The sequence below is a fragment of the Falco peregrinus genome, chromosome 4, assembly GCF_023634155.1.
Source record: "Falco peregrinus isolate bFalPer1 chromosome 4, bFalPer1.pri, whole genome shotgun sequence".
NCBI classification, from domain to species: domain Eukaryota; kingdom Metazoa; phylum Chordata; class Aves; order Falconiformes; family Falconidae; genus Falco; species Falco peregrinus.
The window spans coordinates 54,882,100-54,901,088 of record NC_073724.1 but is presented as its reverse complement, the minus strand read 5'-3'; the positions used below and the strand labels follow the sequence as shown (position 1 = coordinate 54,901,088).

The 18,989-nt window shown below is 43.2% G+C and overlaps 1 protein-coding gene across 6 annotated transcripts in view; it reads left to right on the top strand.

Annotated features, from left to right (window-relative positions):
* FHL2 (four and a half LIM domains 2) overlaps window positions 1-18,989 on the top strand; it is a 63,554-nt gene that overhangs the window by 28,259 nt on the left and 16,306 nt on the right. For 2 of the 6 annotated variants that reach the window (XM_027782606.2, XM_027782351.2), the window contains exon 1: window positions 8,606-8,781. The exons of 2 other annotated variants lie outside the window; for them this stretch is intronic. The gene's annotated coding sequence lies outside the window, so the exon portion shown is untranslated. Of the gene's footprint in view, window positions 1-8,599; window positions 8,782-18,989 lie in introns of those variants that run through there. 2 more of the 6 variants (XM_027782396.2, XM_027782549.2) reach the window with 2 other exon arrangements.

Below are 18,989 nucleotides of genomic sequence, written 5' to 3'. Positions count from 1 at the left end.
GGTAAGTTTGATTAATTTCCACTAATCAATTGAGTAGAAATTACTACACACAATAGAGAAGATGGATAAATACTATACATTGGGAGAAATTCAATACAGCTTTGTAAATAGAAATCACGCACTACAAATCCATTGGGTTCCTGTAAGATGATAAACATACAGATACAGGAGATCTGCATATTTGTGCTTTTCCATGTGTTCAACAAGGGCCCTCACCAAAATCCCTTAAAAACAGGTCAGCAGCACAGGATAAGAGGAAAAATCTTTGCACGTATTGTATGAAATCAGTTGAAAGATAAACAGGCAGTTCTTACAGTAAAGGGAGATTAACAGGAGATTATTAGTGGAAATTCTAAGACAGAAACAGAAGGCTCTTAGGCAACAGGATGAGTAGGCACTGGAACAGCATCTTAAACCGAATGTAGATAAGCATGAAGCATAGCATGTGGGGAAAAATGGAACTTTAGCTATAAAGTAATGGTTCTGAACTGACCACCTGGGTGTGAAATTTGGGGGTTATATAGGTTTACAAAAAAAACCTACTTAGTGTCAAAAACAGCCAAAAAGCAAATAGAATGTTAAAGTTCTGGCCACTTCATCTGAAAAAGCAAAATGCCATATTGGAAACAGTTTGGGGAAGGATGATAAAACATAGGGAGTGGCTTTCATACAGAGTGACTAGGTAGGCTGGGATTCTCCAGCCTAGTAGAGAGATGGCTGAGGGGACATACGATAAAGATTGACAAAGACGTGAACAGCCTGTAGCATATGAATAAAGATCAGTTGCTCATTATCTTTGAAAATGTAAGACCTAAGAGGCACCAGATGAGGTAATATGTTCAAAATGAACACAAGGAGATGGTTCTTTAACAACATAGAGCTACCTGTTCCAGGAAACTCTGAATTTCCTTTCAGGGGATCAGGAGGGAACTACGCGAGTTCATGGAAGTGATATTCAGTATGGATACTGCCTCCAAGTTGAGAAATCTTTGAGCCAAAAGTTGTTGGAGGCTGGGAGAGTATTATGAAGAGATATCATTACAGACTATTCTCACTTTTTTCCCAAGACACTTCTTAGTCCCCAAGAACAAGGTAACAAGTTGGAAGAACCCTTCTGTTCAGCATTTCTCATACTGCTATGGCATGATACGAATACCTGCAAATTACAGGTTCTGCCTCACACTAGTCATCCTTTACAGGCGTGAATGTTAAACTGAAAACTCTAGTCTCAATCTCTTCTTTCTTTTTGCCTTTTCACATTTCTGTTATACTGAAAAAACATGCTCATTTGATTTTGGAGGTTGTTGAGTCCTAATGCTAATCCTTGAGGGCAAATTAGACAAAAAATGAGTTGGATGTTGTCACTCCTGCCTTGGGAATGAGTTAGATAAAGTTCTTGAGGTGTCTGTCAACTGCCCCATTTTACAAACCTCTCTACTCAGAAGCTCACAGGGACTCTGCCTAGCTGATAAGGGAGAATGGTAGTTACAAATGTTGCTGTTGGCTATTTCAAGAGGGTCAAAAAAAATGTCAAGGATGCAGGCAGAAAAAGCGTCATGGGGAGAAGAAGAAAATTATTCACACAGAAGTAAAGTTTTGGAGAAGAAGCTATGAGCAGTGGGGCAGTGGGAGGGGGAGGATTCTGGAAAGGGGACTTTGCATAAAACACTGGAGCGTGCTGGGAACACTGCAGGGAATGTGAACTATTTTGTACAGAATTGCATGTCTCGTGCTATCAGAAACACAGAGCGATTCGTTTTTTGGAACAATCACAGTGTTTCATGTGTCTGAAACAGGGAGCCATAAATCATGATTATCCTGAAATGAATAAAACCCTAAATTAAGGGGTAGTATTTGCCAGTTCAGAAGACCAGCAATTACTGCAAGCTGTAGTAATTTGACATCCCATGTTCCACCCGTAGGGGTAGGGAACCCAAAAGCCTCTTCCCATCTGTCATAGTCAGGGGCCCACATGGCAATCAAACTGAATCCAGAGGAAAGGAAAGAAGCAACAGCTTTTCCACATAGATCTCAGCACTATCATCATTTAGAATCATAGCTTCCAAAGACCATTCACCTCTTGTTAGAAGTTGTCTGTGGATCCCAAAGCACTTCCAAAGATGTGACATCAAGCTCTCTGTCCCTGGTTTCAGATGAACAAACTGTGGAGCTGATGGGCTTAGGGAATGCCTAGAGTCCAAAGAGGTGTGGGGACAGCAAAGATCAAAATGTTTCACTCTGTTTCCTTAAAAGTAGAGGCACCATCTGTTTCCTAGCAAGCTGAAAGAAGGAGAAAGAATGTTGGGGAAAGCAGGGAAGGAAAAGACTACATTCCACAAGAACTGTTGCTTTCCACTGGCTTCATTACAACTCTTCATGGTTTCATCTTCACTTGCTTAGCAGCCTAGTGAAAGCTCTCCAGGGTAGCTGGCCCACATGGTACAGACACCTGCTGCTTGGGGAATTGTTTGATGCACTGCCTTTATCCTGCAATGGCTTTTTGGGCTTCTTTTAATCTGTGAGGACCTGGGGTGGCTCTGATCATGATGATGCTTGTCCAGTGAAGGACTTGTCAGTCCTGTAACATGGTGCCTCAGCTTTCCAAGCTGTTGAAAACCCAGCTGTCACCAAGAGGGATTTTCCTCAGCAGATACCAGTTCCTTAAAACTCTGGCTTGCTCCTTGAAGTTTCCTCTGGTGTGCTGTCTGCTCCCTCCTTGAGCACCACAGCTCTTCTCCCCTGTTCTCCCTTCAATTCATGCTCCACCACTCATCAGTGTCAAGAGCTGTTTATCTGCCCAGCTGAAATAAAGGAAAGCAGCAGGGACATGGCTGTCTTTCTGCCTGGGTCATCCATTGCAAACCATCTCTACATCTCAACTGTCCATGGACAAAGGGGCATAGGAGCAATTACACAGACAGTGGCATGTTGACCAGCGTCTCACTGCCACATTCCCTTTGAGGCATCTCTTTCAAGAGATAGATTTCTCTGAATGAAACTGGGGCTAACTGGATAGAAAACAAGGTCCTGACTAACTTCAAAAACTGAACAAAATCCTTGTCCAAGGGTCTAATTAGACCATAATGGTCTAAACTGCTTTCAGCTCCATCCCAGACCATGCTGTCACAGAAACACCCTTGAATTTGAATCATGTCATCTATCTTACGACATAACAATATATTACCCTTCAGAAGACAACTTTTCATATACAAAACCAGAAGTTCCTCAGTGCTACTGAGCCATGGCACCTTTCTATAAATTCACTGAAGAAAACAGTTTAAGGCTGTATGTGAAAATTATTCAAACACATTACAAAAGGAAACATAGAAACTTTTTTTTTCCAGATTCAACTGGAGTTTCTAAAACACTAAGCATTTTATACTGATTTAGGCTAAACATCCTTCCAAAAATAAAAGAAGTCTTGCATCAACCCAAAGTGGACAGACTTTCACTTCATGTTAAGTTCCCTATCTGCCTTGGCTGCAGTGGTTTTAATGGATTGTCCAAAGGTATCCATAATTCCTTCATCAGAATCTGTGCAACTCTGATATTTCTTACCTGCTGAGTATTTCTACTTGAGTATCGAGTCACCCAGGGGAAGAAAGGAAGATCAGAATATTGCAAAAAGCCTTGTGACTAGGAGACTGAACGGGGAGAGAAAATGCACATTAAAGAAAATCTTTTTACCCTTTGCAGATTCCTCATATGCTTGGGGAAAACTACCTATCTAAGAACATCTTATGAGAATGAAATTTCAGGAAGATTTAATATTGCTTGGCTGTTATTTTAGGTTTAATGAACTCAAATGCAATGTCTGCATGAGTCTACACTACTTCCTAAGCAGCAGTGCCAAAAATAGCAGTTCTCCTAAATGCACCCTCTCATATTCAATGAAAGCTTGTGTTACACAGGTTCCAGCATCAGAAAGGGGATTAGTTGAATTCTGATAAAGTAAATAAACAGTTTCCAGGATAAAATAATGGTGGAAGGAATCAGTCAGTAGCTTAGCCATTTTCAAACCTAAAAGTGTAACTTTCCACCTCCCCTGCCCTCTCAGAGACACTAAACTCCTCTGTGAGTCAAACTGGGGGAAATAGAAATATTCCACTTCCAGCTGCCTCTTTCCACTATTTTTCTTTATTCATTCTCTTCAGCCAGAAAGGATCAGTGCTGAAACTGTAGTTATTCCAGCATCAACCCAGTAGCTGAAGTGAGATTTCTGAAGGATTAGTAAAATCATTGAAAAGTCCTGCTATGAAAATGATACTTTTTCCATCTTGTTTCCCATATGTGAGGTATGGCATTCTCCATGTAGAATTAAACCCATTAAATTTAGCACACAGGCCACTGAAGAACAAGCAATATATGCTACATAAATGCTACATATATAAGCCACAGAGTACATTTCTAAGTCACAGGATGGTACTGAACAGTACTTGAATTTTCAACCTTAAATTTAAGCACCCTTTCAGAAACATTGTCCCCTGATTTCCTTGTATTTTCTCCTCTGAAGCCTTGAAGATTGCTGATCTGTGCTGGGTTGATCAGAGAAGCAAGGGGGGGTGGGGGGGTGGGGGGGCTGGGGTGGAGAAGGGTGGCTCAGTTACTTAAACATTAAATATGCCAGTGGAAAAAAAAAAACCCTGCTTTTTCCTCCCCATCTCCCTGACAATTAAGGAAATCTCGTTTTCTTCCACTCACCCCTGGCGGATTTGACGCTGGTGGGAAAGAGGATGTGTCGGGTTTCACCAATCACAGATAAATATTTACTTGGTAGATAAAAAGGTGAAGTGGACTTACTGAAGGAGGATGAGGTCAGAGGTTCCTTTTGCCTTCCCTGGTTGTGTCTGATGGAATGCATACACCACATCATGGGATGAGGAAGGAGCTGCCTGGTAACTCTCCCTCATCCCTTTCACAGCTCCATGCAGACTTGATGTGGCTGCTGAGCATCAAGTCCCATAGTGAGCCCACAGATCATCAGGTTTTAAATTGGCACGGGCTTTTCTGCCTTCAAGGAGTCAGAGATGTTAGATTAAATCAGACAAAAATGACCTCACTTTCTTAAAGTCAACCCATGATCTGCAACAGTTAAACTAAACCATTTCAGCTGAAACCAGTATATATTTCAACTTGCAATTCTGGAAAACACTTGTCTTGTTTTCCAGCAGGTCACATCAAAAAATCTCTGGCAGAGTTGCTGCAGTGGTTGTCAATGGACAGACGGGGAAATGAAAATAAGGAAATTGAGAAAAATGGAAAAAAATGTAGAATATTTAATTTGTTTTAGAAAGGTTTGGAAATAAACTGACTCAAATAGCCCAAATCTAATCACCTTCAGGGCCCATTTTTCTTTACATCCATTTCTAAATCAGAACTGAGGTAAGAACTGTAACTAAGTTGGAAATAAATTATTATTGTGGTCATTGTGTAATAGTTTAAGCTAAAAGAAAGAAATATCAGTAGTAGTAGTAGTAGTATTATGATGCTCTAAGGAGTCCTTTGTAAATTTGCTGACAACTCACACAAGAGTTTGGCTATCCTGAGCTCTATATTTACAGACAGTGAAACTAAAGAACAGAAAGATGCAATGTGTTCTCCAAGGGCATCCAGCAAGCCAGTGATGGGGCTGGAAACCCAACTAGCAGCTCTCTGAGGACATAACTGCAGTTCCATGGTAGCTCAACGGCTCATGAAAACTGCTCACTGTCTGGTTTAACTCACCTTCCAGTGCCAGTGCAAATGCAAGGGAGGAGCCAGGGACATGTGGCTGGGGAGTGCAGTGTCTTTGATTTAAATAAGCTTTAATTGCCACAGAATCATACTTGTTAATCCCCTACATCCATAGTCAGTCCTTCAGGGCACAATGCCTGTGTTTTGAAAATGCAACTGCAAAGGCTGCAGCAATAAACAGACGGACCCATGGAAATTGCTGATCATAGAAATAACTCACATCTGTGAAAGAGATTTTGCTTCTGATAGAAGAACTAGGAATGGCCTTTCCCCATCATTTTATTCTGTCTGTGCTTTTGTAGATTTGGAATAGCACTGAGACTGGGGGTCTGGTTGACAGCCAGCTGAACATGAGCCGCCAGTGTGCCCAGGTGGCCAAGGCCAACAACAGCATCCTGGCTTGTATCCCAAACGGTGTGGCCAGCAGGACTAGGGCAGTGATTGTCCCCCTGTACTGGGCACTGGTGAGGCCGCACCTCGAATCCTGTGTTCAGGTTTGGGCCCCTCACTGCAAGGGGGATGCAGAGCTGTGTCGTGGTTTAACCTGGCTGGTAACCCAGCCCCACGCAGCCGCTCACCCACCGCCCCTCACCCAGAGGGATGGGGAGGAGAATCAGAAAGGAACGTAAAACTCGGGGGTTGAGATAAGAAAAATTTAACAGGCAAAGCAAAAGCCCCGCACGCAAGCAAAGCAAAACAAGAATGAATGAGACTCACTCACTGCTTCCCACGGGCAGGCAGGTGTTCGGCCATCCCCAGGGAAGCCGGGCTCCATCACACGTAACAGTTACTTGGGAAGACAAACACCGTAATGCCGAATGTTCCCCACCTTCCTTCTTCTTCCCCCAGCTTATATACTCTGCATGGCGTCCCATGGTATGGAATATCCCTTTGGCTAGTTCGGGTCACCTGCCCTGACTGTGTCCCCTCCCAATGTCCTGTGCCCCTCCAGCCCTCTCGCTGGCAGGGCCCAAGAAACTGAAAAGTCCTTGATTTAGTATAAACCACCCAGCAACAACTAAAAACATCAGTGATCTATCAACATTGTTCTCACATCAGAGCCGCACTGCACCAGCTACTAAGATAGCTAACTCTGTCCCAGCTGAAACCAGGACAAGGTGCTGGAGCGTGTCCAGAGGAGGGCAACAAAGCCAGTAAAGGGTCTAAAGAACAAGTCTTATGCGGAGCGGCTGAGGGAAATGGGGTTGTTTAGCCTGGAGAGAGGACTCAGGTGAGACCTTATCCCTCTCTACAACCACACAAAAGGAGGTTGTAGCAAGGTAGCGGTTGGTCTTTTCTCCTAAGTAGCAGGTGACAGGACAAGAGGAAATGGCCTCAAGTTGCTCCAGGGGAGGTTTAGTTTGCATATTGGGAAAAATTTCTTCACTGAAAAGGTTGCTAAGCATTGGAACAGGCTGCCCAGGGACATGGTGGAATCACCATCCTTGGAGGTGTTCAAAAAATGTGTAGATGCAGTGCTTAGGGATGTGTTTAGTGGTGGAGTTGATAGTCCTGGATTAACAGTTGGACTTGATGATCTTAAAGGTCTTTTCCAACCTAAATGATCCTAAAATTCTATGACTGACTAACACATTTCATCCCTATTCCATACCTAACTACCATTTGGGTGCACAAGAGGACAGTAAGTACAGGTCAGGGTTCTGGCATAAGTTTGGTTTTCAGGAGAAACCCTTAGCTAACACACATGCACACCTACAGCACCGCCCAGACACGTGCCAGGACCCAGTGTCCAACACAAAAGGACACTGGGCTACCTTGCATCATCTGGATGCAAACCAACAGCAGCACTGTCTAGGGCTAATAGGCTTTACATTTTTGCTCTACTGCTTTCTCTTAAGGTTGAAAGCATTTAAATCAAAGTACCTCCCTTTGGCAAGCCCCAGTCATGATTGAGCGGTTACCCTGAAATGCCTCCCCACCCTATCCCTCAAGTGGCAGAAAGCAGACATCTCCCTCATGCTTTTGACCCAAATTCTTCCCTCTGGGAGGTTTCCCAGGACCCTCACTGTTTTGATTAGCAGAATGTGTTTCTGCCAGGATGGTTGATAGATGAAATTGGATTTTGTAGCAGAAAAAATGGTTCCTGATTATAGGGGGATGAATGGTTCCCCCTCTCCTTAACATGTGCCCGCTGGCAGGGCTCTCCACTAGGTCCCGAGTCTGTGCTGGGACAATCTGTTCCTTTGGCTCTCTCTTGCACAAGGGGGGGAGGCGCTGGTTTCCTTGATTTCCCCTGCTTTTCTTCTTTTTCCTCCTCACTATGGGGGAACTCGAAAAGAAAGAAGGGTGGAGAGAAAGAAGAATGGGCTCTGAACACCCGTAAAGAAATGCCTGCACACTTGTGCCTCGTAAAAATGTGCACCTCTCCACCAGGGAGAAGAGAGACGGCTTGTTCCACTCTTCTCTGGGCAAGGCACTGAGTGGCAGCAGGCAAAACAGCCAAAGCAAATAAAAGCTCATACCAGTTTTAACCAAGTACTTCATTCTCTCAGCCAGGTGAAGAGCCTTACAAACGTTCGGGTCTGAGCTGCTGTAAAACCTTTCCTTCTGGAAAGCGCGATCCCTCGGGTTTAGCAAAGCTATGTTATTAATAAGCGTCGGGGGTTTAGAGAAACAAAGGCTGGAGGAAGGGAGGGGGAGCCTTATTTTAGGAAGGGGGCCAAGAAAGACAAGATGTTTAGGAGGGGGAAGTATCGACACCCTTGGAATAGAGAAAGTGTCGAATGCCAGCTGCAGAGCGCCTAAAAGAATGAGTGTCTCCGATGCTTTTGTCTCCTTATATGGTAAAATGATAGAGAGGGGTTTCACTAGGCTGGGGAAGGCAGCAGCAGCCTCCTTCCACACAACACTGACTGCAGAGCTGAAATCAGAAGAGCCACTCTTCTTCACAGGCAGTAGAAAGCCCCGGCTAGCTGTACAGCTCTCTTCTGCAGGCAGGCCGGTGTGCTCTTTACACATTTGTTAATGGATGTGACCCCCTGTCCCTGGTCCAGGAGGTGACATTAACTGCCCGCTACTGCTCTGTAAGTAAGTAACCCTTTTTTTCCCCTCCCTCCCCACTACCCACGGAATAGATCTTTGAAGTTGTCGCTTTAAACAAAGGGTGCAGAGAGGAGGAGAGGGTTGTTTAGTGCCCCAGTGGGTTGTTGGGTAAGGCTGTGAGGAGAGGTATTGCCGGTCCCCCTTTCTCCTGAGCACACAGCAAGGGGTGCGAAGAGGAGAAAAAGACAAATTTCTTATCAGAGCAATTACTGCTGCATGTCCGTCTTTAAAGTGACACATCAGTGAGCTGATGAGGTGCAGGGTCATTTCATGTGTAACTATTTTTAATTACTGTATTGTGCCGCGCGTGTAATCCACTGGGGAGGGGATAAAAAGTAGAAGCTGGGGTCTTAGATTCCTTACACCTCTGTGCACACTCCTGCTGCCGAGCACAACAAAGGAGCATTTTTGCACTGTAGCAAGAGCAGATGCACATGAAACAAAGGTAGCCTTTCCTCTTTGCAGGCAAACACTGTAGACAGATTGTGTACAGGAAAAATGGGGAGCCATCAGCATCATATTTCTTCTTTTTACATGGAGAGAATAAATTAGAACACAAATCCCAATTAATAGCTCTCAGTTCTTTGTCATACTTCTCTCTGTGTGCATGCGTGTGCAACCACAATAACCCAGGTCCTTAATGTATGCTGTCTAACATGGATTTCTCTGTGTACATAATAAAGGAAATACTAACTTCCATTGTCTGCATTAATGACTGTTTGAACTGTCTACTTCCCCAAAAGGATACGGCTTTTATTTAGTTCACCAGATACCTGCATATTTCAGCTTTGCTGTGTACAGAGACACACACATAGACACAAGGAAGCAAACCTTGTAAAACCTATATACCAGCAGCAGTCAGTCAGTCTGTTATTGCTACTCCCCCGACTCCTATCTAGAGATATATTAGCTAAGATTGCTGATTGACACCGAGATCGCCACGGTCAGTAGCTATAACATCTATTGTTGGCTATACACATTTGTACGCTGTCTTAAACAGCAATTGTCCTAGAAGGGACCAGCGGAAGGCTGTATGTTATTACATACTCACATACATCTGAATGTGAAGGAATGCTATAACTAAGGTTACCATTTGGTTTCTGCTATGAACCCTATTTTCATCAGTTCATAAATTTATGAGACTCTCTGCTTTCTGGCTAAAATCTTCTGTGCCTTTTATCAGCCAGATGGTAGACTTTGAAAATTATTGCTTCAGGCATTTGGATTCGGAAGGCAGAATAATAGTCTATTTCTTTTTAATTTTATAAAAATTTCTGTCTGTTTACTGCTCCTGTACATAAAACTGGGAAAGGATGCACTCTAAACTTCGTCAATAGTCTGTATATATTCTTGATCACATTTGGAGAAAAAAATTTTTAAAAAAAGGATATGAGGTACTGTATTTATTGAAAACTCAGTTCCTAACACTGCCACAGTGGTGCTATTGTATCCAAAATTTGACCAGAGGACTAATAAAACTATCTTTTACTCTAGCCATAACATAGACAATGATCTTCAGCTTCTGAGCCAACATGTGGTTGAGGTGAGTGGGGCAGCTGAAAGGGTGCAAACCACTATTGCTGAAAAATCATGCTTGTGACAATTACCTGGGGTTCCCTCCTGACATCTCCGTCTGACTAGCAGGACTGAGGCAGAGGCATGGACCAGCTCTTGAGGTCTTTTGAGAAAGCTTAGAAGATCTTAAGATGGCAGAAGTGTTGGGGTAGAATATACTTATTTTTGGTTCTCGCCATTCTGCCATATGTGCTTCCATGGGAATCAGCAGTGCTACGCATGCAAGCACCAAGTATTCACTTCCAGGTTGAGATTTAGAGAAAAATATCACTGATTTTTGTAAGATCACTTTTATCACATTGCAGTAGCTATACTGCTGCTGTGTGTTGGATATTGTTTGTATATGCAAAGCTCCTGCCATGAAGAGCATGTAATGGTCATTCCCTACTAAATACTCAGGTGCACATAAAATCCTGTTTCCTACCTACAATTATATGGTTTCTTAAGGAAGTCTAGGGAAGCCCTTTCCCTGAAACCACATCTTTTCTGTCCATACAGACACCAGTGTTCCCAGCTGGCACCCTTTGCATTAGGAAAAAATCAGACAACTTCTTCAATCACACACAACCCAGTCCTCCAGGATCCCATCGTGCTTTAAACATCAGGAGCCAAAACACCCAAAAAAGTTGGTGATGAAACACAGCTCCTGCAATCGTAAGCGCTGGTGACAGTTTCTGCTGCACTGCACTACAAATCCAAGCTTTTATCCCAAAAGAAAAGGATGAGAAAGGCTCATTCATTTACACAAGTGCCTCCGGCTCAGTTCTCCAGGGCACGGAGCCCTGATCCTGAGAGCCAAGCAGTATCTTACCTGCTGTTGCCCTCACCTCCTTGACTCACCTCACAGGGGTCAGGACATTCAGAATTAAGGGACAGTTGGATAAATGTTAACACTGTCAGCCAGAAAAAATGGCTACCTCTCCATGAAAATCAAGCTGAAAACTGAAGTAATGCCTGTTGCTGCTGGCCAGCATGCTGCCACCCTTTCAAGGTCCCCACAGACTAGTTACATGGAGGTCTGAGGCTCTTTTGTGTTTCTCTGATGAATAAATTGGTCCTGAGCAACTTTAGAGAAACTCCGGATGGTGTAGTGTTGTAGGCAGTCACCTTCCCTCACTTGGGTACTGCTTCAGAGATTGGGGATCTTGTAATTTGCATTTTTAGACTGATTAATTCTAATGGTGTAATTTTAATGTTTCATTTACATATGCACGGTTATTTGTGATGCAGATTCACCCCACGTGAGGGTGTGAAATGGCAGGGTAATGACAGGTTTCATGGAAATAAATCTTGGATACATTGACAGCCACTGAAGCATTAACATTTTAACAATACTAATTAGCTATATATATAGACAGAGTTTGATTAAAAACCACTAGAGGCTTCTTTTAAGGCTGAACATCAAAATACTCATGCCAGGTGAAAAAGTTACAGTCCTAATTTTGTTGGATAATATTCACTAGGATGCTAAATGGCTACTGTACATATAGTAATATGATATAGGAGGAATGTAGGTGAGCATAACACTGACAAAAGAATATTCATCTCTCCCTTTCACAGCAGATTTTCAACTTTAAAGTTACAAATCTACCAGCCACAGCAGAGCAAGGTTGCACTTTTTGTGGTGGGAGATAGCTCTAAACCCTCAGCAAGCACAGGCACAAGGGCTCAAAACCCACCACTCTTTACTTCAACTTGCATAAGAAAAGTAGCAAGTTGCATAAAAACATAAAATACCTGTAAGCATTTACATATGTCTGTTCTGTCATTGCTTTGAAGCACTCTTGAGATTTAGACCGCAAGTATCTTCAGAGTACAGAATCCCACCTCTGAGGGACTGCCCCCCTCCATACTATGCTGTGCATAGCAGACCCAACATCTTCCTTCTTCAGTTAGAAAAATCTCACAAAAAAAAAAAAAAAAGATTGACAGTGTCCATGTCCCCATCTTCCCTGTGTCTTTCTGTGCTTGCTCCTGCATCTCTTATGCACCACAGGTATTTGACTTAACATTAATAGCTGATGTCTTTGCTTTCTGTGTTCAGTCTCCAGCCCCAAACCCCAGCAAACAAATTGGACCAAACCAGTTTCTCCCAGGTGTACCCAATGTATTTTGCTAAGATGTTTCCAACTGAGCAGGTAATTCTAAGGTTTACGTAGCTTCCTTTGCCACATTTTGGAAAGCTGACGGCACAGCAGCCGAGCGCAGAAGTATGAATTCCTCACAGCTCTGAGGGATTCACTGCTACAGTAGTTTTATACAGCAGCTGTAAGACGTACATTAACTGCTTCTCCAAATCACCATGCATACCAATTATCTTAGACAGAAGGGGGAATTGTGGTCTTGCCTCTGTAAACAGAATCAGACAGAGAGACCCAGAGCTGTTCTGCTAGAAGCCAGGACAAATAACAAAGCATTCTTCCTCCATAGGAACCTCCCAGTTTTGCTTCTATCCTTTCTAGAAAGAAGGAAACAGAATATTTGGGACACTGTTCTGGTTTTGTGCCCTTTATAGTAGTACGCAGGATGTCAAAAATATAGAATTCAGAAATGTCACTGCACGGTAGCACGTGGCACTTTCTGGATATTTTTATCTTAGGGTCTAATTTCTCTGGGATTAACAGTGTTCTTGTCAATAAGAGAAAGCAATCCTTTTCTGGAAAAACAAACTTTACCATTAGAGTTTAGTGTCTGCAGTCATTTAGCTTATACATTATTTTTGTAGGGTAGGGCCAGAGATAACAATTGGAATTTATTAATCTTGTACTATTTTTCTCCTCTATGATTTTCTGTTATCTGCTCTAATGTTCTTATTAGACATACAAATTTCTATGCTTAAGTAATATCAAGTATTTAGTCTGTCTCTTTGAGTAAGCTTTTGTTTATTTTGCAAAAGAAAGAAGGAAGACAGCAGTTTCAAAAGGCTTTAAAATAGAAAATAAGAGCAAGCCTTTCCGCTTGAACTGTGCTCTTCCTTGCTATGGTAGATTCAAGAGTCATGCTCCGTGTTATTTCAATAGACTCCTTTTGTAATTGAAATGTAAGCAGGAATGTTGGTAAGACCATACATCCTCCAGTCATTTCAGTATCAACCTCGGATAATCGTAGTGTAAATTGCGTGGGGTACACTTTCAAAGCGTCAGTGCTCATTCTGTGGCATCTGTAGTTACTACCACTGGTGCTTGCTCTACCACTGTTGGAGTGGCTCTGAACTGGAGCAGATCTTTATTGACTGCCAAACACAACAAACCACACAGAAACCACAAATAGAGTGTTCTTTCTCCATTACTATAACTGGGATTACTTTAGCCAGGAGCATGAGGAACCTTACCACACAAGAAACATTTTCTGGTTTGGTTGTTTGTGGGTTTTTTATTATTATTATTATTGATATTATGCTAAGGAAAACAATCTTAAATAGCAGACCATCCGCTTTCCAATTTATGATAGGCTGACTGTGCAATCCAGACAGGAACCAGGTATGCTTTGGTTATCTGCACAAGTTAATGCAGTCTGCTCAGAAAATTGCTCTAAAGTACTCAAAAAGAGACATCAGAATGTTATACCTTAAGCAAAATAAGTCAACCATGCACAAGGAAGCTGCGTCTCTGGAAAAACCTATCTGTGATTCTGAACAATGCTTTAAGGTAATTTTAAGAAGGCCATTAAAAACTAGCGATTTTTTTAAAATACTTTTTAATGTTTAGCATGTATATAGAAAGGTCTGAATGTGATATTTAGGAAGAGGGTTTTTTTACTTGGGTTTGATTTGTATTGTTTTTTTATTATTACTATTATGTTCAAATATCAAACCAAGTTTTTGTGGCTTTTGCCTGGGAGCTTCTAGGAGATCTATGAATATCTGCTCTGAGCTTAAAAACTTCAGAAACAGCAATTAACACCTCTGTAATTAGATGTTTCTAATATCCTAACCTTGATGTAGACACTGGAAAAGCTTTTTTGGGCAGTTCTGTGAGAGGAGTAACATATCATAAGGGCCTTGATTTCTGGAAGACAGCGTACCAGATTCTTTCAGTGGGCTTGCTACAGGATTGCTTTTGCATAGCAGCGGCAAGAGAAAAAGGCTTCCGCTTTCTTCTCAACTTAAAAATTTAAAAGAAAGAGTGCAGCCACACCTGTCTAAGCAAAACTGTCTCATTTACAAGCTTAGCATAAACCCCAGATCACAGGATACAGGTTACCCAATTACTTGTTCCCTGCAGTAATCACGTCTCCCCTATTTAAGAACCTACAGAAAGATGCTGGTATGAACAATGGTTATAGTAATAAGCCTCAGCATCTCAAAAACCTTGTAAATGTGTTCCCCTTTTCCTCTCTTTACTCAAGAAATGCACCTTCATGCAGTGGTACCCCAGTAGCCGCTGGCAGGGACAGAGGGCATGTGGAAGGGAAGAGTGGCTGGCTGGGCTTCCTGCAGGGTGAGCTGTGCATCACTTGCCTCTCAGTGCATGGTTAGCTTCGCATTGGCCATCTTTAGTGTAAGGAAGCAAATGTCCTTCTGCAGCCCACAGAGGGAGACTTGGCTGTTCTGCATCAGCTGGCTTGGCTCCCCATGGCCAAGAGCCCACTCTTGGGGGTCAGGGATCCAAGCAACTCGAAGAGGCAACACCTGCCCTATGGCCAGCAAGACCTCCAAGGACTCAGGTTCCCTTTGCTTTCCTTCTGCTCTATCATAACAGTGTCTGTGGGTGCTCATCCCATGAAGCAGAGCATAAGCTATACCTGGCCAGCCAAAGAAAGAAGGCTACCACCCCTTAATTTGTTTTAGTAAATCTAAACGCACAGTATTGCTTTGGGAGTCCATGGTGTGCACCTACACCAGCTAACTTCCACACACTGGAGTTCAGGTGGATTCTGACTACACGTAACTTCCCCCACCCTGCCTAGTCATTGCTACCCGCAAATGGTCGTTTCTTCTTTTCCTAAAGTAAATCAAAAAGAAACAAAACTAGTTTCCCCCCCGCTCCCCTTGCATGGCACATGGCTTGCAGTTGCTGCAACGATATGATAGATAATGAATGTGGCAGTAGCTGCTAAGTTACGGGAAAATAATCACCTCTTGCCAGAAAAACCAGCATAGTCTGAACTGTTAGTTCATAGTTGCAAAAGATATCATAGATCTTCGCATTTTAGCCTTTGGAACATTAATATAAATTGTTTCCAAACGCCCTAGACCTGTATGGCTTATGTCACTGGAGTTGCCAGACACAAATCTTCCCTTCTCAGGGGAAGGAAAAAAAACAGATAAAAAGTTCTCCATGTGCACAGTTTTTCTGGAAAAAAGTCAGTTGGGAGAAATGTGTGCACATCTTGGGGGAAGAAGGGTTGTCTCCGAAGCCCTTTTAATTCCTGCACAGGTGTTAAACAGAACGTCCTGTTCCAGAGGTACAGGTAGAGCCCCAGCCCTTTTGACCTAACAGAGGCCAACAGCAAGTCCCCCTTTGGCATCTACAGGGACTTAATTCTGTGTCTCCAGACTGCTACAACAAGAGTTCAGAGCTTCACCTCACTGAATAAACTAAACAACTCCTACATTTTTTAGACAGTTTCCCTTGGCTTATTTGTCTCTCTTGTGCGTGTCCATCTATACCTCTGTGTTCAACGCCCCCTAAGAGGGGTTGAAATAAGAAATGTACAGAACATCTCTTCTTAGGCTTGCAGGCATGGCTGAAAAAGGAGACAAGTTCTGGATCAGCTAGTTCCCTTTTCCAGCAGCCAATAGTGTCATGGGATAGGGGAAATCTGGATGCTTTCTTAATAACATTACGAGCCCTAGTTTTTACGAGGTAATATGATAACTTTATTACTGCTAGTAAAATGAAACTGTTTGCACAAACAGAGGAAGAAGAGGAAAGAAGCATATTTTTTAAGTCAGCCTATTAACTTTTTGGTAATTTTCATGCCAGTTCTTACTTCCTGGAAGACACAACGTGGGTAGTGCTAACATTTGGCATAAGCTGTAACTTCTTTTCTGGGCATGCAATGGAAAGCTCTTTTCCTTTTGGAGATGTACTTGTTATGTCTAATGCTGTAGGAAGAAGACTGTATGGCAGAAAAATCAGTTTCTCCTTCATGATAATGTTGAGAGCAACCTCAAAAAAGCTTAAGTATAGAATTTCTACTGCAATAATATCTAAAGACCTTGTCATACCACAAGGAGGTGCAATAAAGATGACCCTCTGGCCCACAAAGCTTTACTGTTAACAAGTATCAAACACAAGGGGAACAAATAAATGAATGGCAAGAAGGTTGAATTGCAGTTTGTGTCCATCCACCACTGTGCATGTGCAAGTCTTTTGGTTATTTTTTCTTGAAGCCCAAAGCAGGGCATAAAACCTGCCCTAAGCTAAACACATTTTTTTTTTAATATATGACAGGAACCAACAGACTGACAATGTAAAGGACCATGTGTACAAAGTGACAGGCAAAAACATTGCTCAGTATGATTTTGCATTCCTTGTTTGTAAGGCAACAATGAACTCATTCGTTTGATGTTCCTGCTAATTTTTCAACAGATAGGCCCCGTGATTACTTTACATTTAATTCTCTCCAGAGAAGAACATCACCACCATCACCACCCTGTGTCAAATATCCTCAAAATATCACATAGTAGATTGTGAGATCCAGTCCAAGGCCCAGATCTAAACAGCCTGGAGTCTGGGATGTTTCACCCTGAATTCCAGATTTCTGAATGAAACCACATGAGCTTGAATTCTTAACTTTAAGAGATATTGGATCTGAAATTAGATCCAATAAAAGATTCACACAACTAAAACCAAAATACAGATCTTGGGAACTTTCTTTCCTTGTCATTTGATTTCCCAGATCTCTGGAGTTGTGCCTCAAACCCCACCCAGAGCTGCCCCTGAGGTGTCTTCATAGAGCAGATATTTACAGAAATAACATAAGCTGCAGTTATTAAGGAAAGGTCACTGTACTGTCCCTGTTCTCCTCCCTTACACTTTCATTGCTAGCCACTGCTGTTGGAGACGGGCTAGAGGGGAACTTTGAGGAGTCATTGTGCTTCTCTCTCCAGCATAAGTCTTCTTACTCTCTGTCTTCTTGTTGTCAGTCCCTACCACAGAATCGCAGGAAGGTCAGGGTTGGAAGGCATCTCTGCAGATCACCCAGTCCAAGCCCCTGCTACAGCAGGGTCACCCACAGCAGGTTGCACAGTCATGTCCAGGCAGGTTTGAATGTCCCCAGAGAAGGAGACTGCACAGCCCCTCTGGGCAGCCTGTCCCAGGGCTCCGTCACCCTCAAGGTAAAGGAGTTCTTCCTCACGTTCAGGTGGAACTCCCTCTGTTGCAGTTTGTGCCCATTGCCCCTTGTCCTGTCACCGGGCACCACTGAGAAGAGCCAGGCCCCATCCTCTTGACACTCACCCTTAAGATATTTGTACGCATTGGTAAGATCCCCCCTTGGTCTTCTCCACACTAAGCAGCCCCAGGTCTCTCAGCCTTTCCTCACGAGGGAGATGCTCTGGTCCCCTCATCACCCCTGTAGCTCTCCACTGGACCCTCCCCAGTAGTTCCCTGTCCCTCTGGAACTGGGGAGCCCAGCACCGGGCACAGCACTCCAGGTGCGGCCTCACCAGGGCAGAGCAGAGGGGGAGGATCACCTCCCTCGACCTGCTGGCCACGCTGCTCCTCATGCACCCCAGGGTGCCATTGGCCTTGGCCATGGGGACACACTGCTGGCTCGTGGGCAGCTTGGGGTCCACCAGAGCTCCCTAGTCCTTGTCTGTAGAGCTGCCTTCCAGCAGGTCAGCCCCCAGCCTGTACCCTCTACTCCTTAAGGACAAAAAACACCTAGCACACTCCTAGCTCCCTTTGTGGGTAAGAAAGTTAATTAGTTCCTAAAGCATCTGTAAGGTCAAAGCAGGGGGGCTGCTATTCCTTCTGGGTTGTCAGTAGCACAGATTACCAGCTGTCAGGATTTTTCTTTCAAGCACATTTTGAGGTTTGGTAGTTTGTGTCTTTTTCTTCTTTAGTAGTTATTCGGAGTTCAAAAGACTTCCCAGAAGCTGAGCCATGAATTACCCACTTCACACATATAAAAGCACTATGCACCGCACAATTCAGCAGTTGACTGAGCATTAAAAAAAAAATAAATTCTGGCCATCAAAACAAACTTTGCTCACTCGGACTGCCCTAAAACCTTAATCAAACCCCAGCTGTGGGGAACAAAAGAGAATAATAAAACCCGAAAACCTGTAGGAGAACTCTGGATTTCAGAGATCTCAGGATTTCAGAATGTCCTAAGGGTGACTCCCACCACTAGGAGAGGACAAACTCCAGAATCCAGCAACCTATGCCAAGAACACTAAGCAAGTAACAACTTTGTGTTTAAATCTGAGAGATGAAATTGGCAAAAGGATAACAGCTGCTGTAAATGTCACTTATGTGTGGAAGACAGAGGTAGCTACTTAAGCCATTAGTACCCAAAAACATTTAAGGCTTTATAGATCAAATGCAGTTTAAAGAGGAGATGAGGCCTGGCAGGCAGTGAAGATTGTGCAGTCCAAGTGGAATGTGGTTTCTGCCTGGGAAATTCCCCTTCCTAAGCAGGCAGCTATGCCCTGCTCCAGCTGTAAC